Here is a 5,000-nt window from a genome sequence, read left to right on the forward strand (position 1 = left end):
TATTCAATGTTGGAGTTCTTCAGGTAACAAAAGTCACCATTTTTTTCCCCTGAAAAATCCAACATTGAAAAGGGGGAGGGGGCTATCTGTAAAATGAAGTTACCTTCCCAACATTTTTGTCCATAATTGTCTGAAAACAACTGTAAACAGTTTTTGGCGTATAACACAAAATTTACGGAAGGTATGCAGTTGTTATTCTCCATAATTACGGTTCCATGGATTATGTCGTTGTTTTTGGGCACCATCCTCAGAACATGAAATTTGCTAAAGCCACCTATGTGCTCAGTCCGAGGAATGGTTTTCCGTGACACAATATTGCGTTACAACGGTATCTTAGGACTGGTACAGCAATGCGCATTGAAAGTCCTTTGTCCGTAAAATTGCCGTCCTGTTTCATGAAGTTCACCACTTAAAAACGTATTGCAGCGTAAATTCGGTATCTAGAGGCACAATTCCTGCAAAATATACAAAATAGTTAGCAGACAAGTGACCTGTAATGGTCGACGTATTGTTCTTTGTGTTACTTCCACAATGGCAATATAGCAAAGGTTTTTTTTTTGCCTAATTCAAACCTCACCAAAACATGTAAACCATGTGTTTGGAACTGAAAATTTGTTGTTGTACTATTTTTTTTCCCGGTTTATTAAGTAAATGCATTTTTAGATGGCCTTCAGATGATGTGGCGAGAGTGAATGCATGGCGACACCATGCGTATGATTTCCCGATAACACTTTAAAGTTACATATGTAAGGCTCTAAATTCTTGGCGTTTCGTGAATACGAAGTTACTTAGAGTTTGACATCACAAGAAACAAAGTATAAAACGTTAATAATCAAAACGAACAAGAAATGTTGCATTTGTATGTCATTTCGCGTAAAAAGTTATATGTTGTCAATTCGTCTTCCTGCCGTACGGTTAATAAATGACTACAGAACGGTGTTTCACACAGTACTCCACACAGTACTCCACAAGTATGTGGGAATTTTCGAGGCCAGTGCGGTACGTTTCGATACAACTTGAATGGTTATGGATAGAATTTAATACTGCAAAGTAACTGATTGTGAATTTGACCCTTGGAATAAAGAAATGCCTTCATTTTGAACAGTACTCCCTTCTATTGCTGGAACTTAAAAGATTAATTGAGTAATAAGTTCTCATTTATATTCGTTCGATGGAGTACTGTGTAAATAGTGTTTAAAACCAAACTTTACAGTTTGCAATGCTATGAAAAACAAAGTTTGGATTACAATGGTCATTACTAAGCACTTAGTTGAACCCAAAGACGAACAAAATAGCGACATTTTCCTCGGAATGTATGGAATACTGTTGAGGAGAACTGTGTAGTATTGACTATATGACTGTAACCTGATCCTCGAGGCTACACACAGGGTTCAATAATATATGAAAAGCCACTTACGACCTATCCTAGCAAAATCTATCGTGTATTTATGGCAAATATTGCATATCTAACAACAGCGAATAGATATATGGTAAAGCTCACCGGGAATTATTCTTATTCATTTCGTAAACATCCCACGTAACTATTTGCGAGATTATCAAAAAGAAAATATGAAGACGTTATTTGAGCTTGATTTCAGCAATAACTGGAACGAAACAGATCGAAATGCCAATATTTTACCACTTCTTCGAGCTTCTGGTAAAGGAATCAAACCACGTGTATAAAATCGCATTTATTGCGCTTCGACCTTTTTCAGACAATCGTGGTCAAAAGTTGTTGGGAAGGGGTCGCGCATCAGCTCAGTTCACACCTAATTCGATTTTTCTAACTATTGGCTGAAGAATTTGGGAAATACCATGCACTACTGGCCCCCCTCACCCATATACAATGTTGGAGTTCTTCAGGTAACAAAAGTCACCCTTTTTTCCCCCTTAAAAATCCAACATTGAAAAGGGGGAGGGGGGGTATCTGTAAAATGAAGTTACCTTCCCAACACTTTTGTCCATGATTGTCTGAAAACAACTCTAAACAATTTTTGGCGTATAACACAAAATTTATGGAAGATATGCAGTTGTTATTCTCCATAATTACGGTTCCATGGATTATCTTTATTATCGTTGTTTTTGGGCACCATTCTCAGAACATGGAATTTGCTGAAGCCACCTATGTGCTCAGTCCGAGGAATGGTTTTCCGTGACACAATATTGCGTTACAACGGTATCTTAGGACCGGTACAACAATGCGCATTGAAAGTCCATTGTCCGTAAAATTGCCGTCCTGTTTCATGAAGTTCACCACTTAAAAACGTATTGCAGCGTAAATTCGGTATCTAGAGGCACAATTCCTGCAAAATATACAAAATAGTTAGCAGACAAGTGACCTGTAATGGTCGACGTATTGTTCTTTGTGTTACTTCCACAATGGCAATATAGCAAAGGTTTTTTTTTTGCCTAATTCAAACCTCACCAAAACATGTAAACCATGTGTTTGGAACTGAAAATTTGTTGTTGTACTATTTTTTTTCCCGGTTTATTAAGTAAATGCATTTTTAGATGGCCTTCAGATGATGTGGCGAGAGTGAATGCATGGCGACACCATGCGTATGATTTCCCGATAACACTTTAAAGTTACATATGTAAGGCTCTAAATTCTTGGCGTTTCGTGAATACGAAGTTACTTAGAGTTTGACATCACAAGAAACAAAGTATAAAACGTTAATAATCAAAACGAACAAGAAATGTTGCATTTGTATGTCATTTCGCGTAAAAAGTTATATGTTGTCAATTCGTCTTCCTGCCGTACGGTTAATAAATGACTACAGAACGGTGTTTCACACAGTACTCCACACAGTACTCCACAAGTATGTGGGAATTTTCGAGGCCAGTGCGGTACGTTTCGATACAACTTGAATGGTTATGGATAGAATTTAATACTGCAAAGTAACTGATTGTGAATTTGACCCTTGGAATAAAGAAATGCCTTCATTTTGAACAGTACTCCCTTCTTATAATTGCGGGAACTTAAAAGATTAATTGAGTAATAAGTTCTCATTTATATTCGTTCGATGGAGTACTGTGTAAATAGTGTTTGAAACCAAACTTTACAGTTTGCAATCCTATTAAAAACAAAGTTTGGATTACAATGGTCATTACAAAGCGCTTAGTTGAACCCAAAGACGAACAAAATAGCGACATTTTCCGAAGAATGTATGGAGTACTGTTGAGGAGAACTGTGTAGTATTGACTATATGACTGTAACCTGATCCTCGAGGCTACACACAGGGTTCAATAATATATGAAAAGCCACTTACGACCTATCCTAGCAAAATCTATCGCGTATTTATGGCAAATATTGCATATCTAACAACAGCGAATAGAGATATGGTAAAGCGCACGGGGAATTACTCTTATTCATTTCGTAAACATCCCACGTAACTATTTGCGAGATTATCAAAAAGAAAATATGAAGACGTTATTTGAGCTTGATTTCAGCAATAACTGGAACGAAACAGATCGAAATGCCAATATTTTACCACTTCTTCGAGCTTCTGGTAAAGGAATCAAACCACGTGTATAAAATCGCATTTATTGCGCTTCGACCTTTTTCAGACAATCGTGGTCAAAAGTTGTTGGGAAGGGGTCGCGCATCAGCTCAGTTCACACCTAATTCGATTTTTCTAACTATTGGCTGAAGAATTTGGGAAATACCACGCTCTTGTGGCCCCCCTCCCCCATATTCAATGTTGGTGTTCTTCAGGTAACAAAAGTCACCCTTTTTTTCCCCTTAAAAATCCAACATTGAAAAGGGGGAGGGGGGTATCTGTAAAATGAAGTTACCTTCCCAACATTTTTGTCCATGATTGTCTGAAAACAACTCTAAACAATTTTTGGCGTATAACACAAAATTTATGGAAGATATGCAGTTGTTATTCTCCATAATTACGGTTCCATGGATTATCTTTATTATCGTTGTTTTTGGGCACCATTCTCAGAACATGGAATTTGCTGAAGCCACCTATGTGCTCAGTCCGAGGAATGGTTTTCCGTGACACAATATTGCGTTACAACGGTATCTTAGGACCGGTACAACAATGCGCATTGAAAGTCCATTGTCCGTAAAATTGCCGTCCTGTTTCATGAAGTTCACCACTTAAAAACGTATTGCAGCGTAAATTCGGTATCTAGAGGCACAATTCCTGCAAAATATACAAAATAGTTAGCAGACAAGTGACCTGTAATGGTCGACGTATTGTTCTTTGTGTTACTTCCACAATGGCAATATAGCAAAGGTTTTTTTTTTTGCCTAATTCAAACCTCACCAAAACATGTAAACCATGTGTTTGGAACTGAAAATTTGTTGTTGTACTATTTTTTTTCCCGGTTTATTAAGTAAATGCATTTTTAGATGGCCTTCAGATGATGTGGCGAGAGTGAATGCATGGCGAAACCATGCGTATGATTTCCCGATAACACTTTAAAGTTACATATGTAAGGCTCTAAATTCTTGGCGTTTCGTGAATACGAAGTTACTTAGAGTTTGACATCACAAGAAACAAAGTATAAAACGTTAATAATCAAAACGAACAAGAAATGTTGCATTTGTATGTCATTTCGCGTAAAAAGTTATATGTTGTCAATTCGTCTTCCTGCCGTACGGTTAATAAATGACTACAGAACGGTGTTTCACACAGTACTCCACACAGTACTCCACAAGTATGTGGGAATTTTCGAGGCCAGTGCGGTACGCTTCCATACAACTTGAATGGTTATGGATAGAATTTAATACTGCAAAGTAACTGATTGTGAATTTGACCCTTGGAATAAAGAAATGCCTTCATTTTGAACAGTACTGCCTTCTATTGCGGGAACTTAAAAGATTAATTGAGTAATAAGTTCTCATTTATATTCGTTCGATGGAGTACTGTGTAAATAGTGTTTAAAACCAAACTTTACAGTTTGCAATCCTATTAAAAACAAAGTTTGGATTACAATGGTCATTACAAAGCGCATAGTTGAACCCAAAGACGAACAAAATAGCGACA

The sequence above is a fragment of the Montipora capricornis genome, chromosome 6, assembly GCF_036669925.1.
Source record: "Montipora capricornis isolate CH-2021 chromosome 6, ASM3666992v2, whole genome shotgun sequence".
Taxonomy (NCBI): Eukaryota; Metazoa; Cnidaria; class Anthozoa; order Scleractinia; family Acroporidae; genus Montipora; species Montipora capricornis.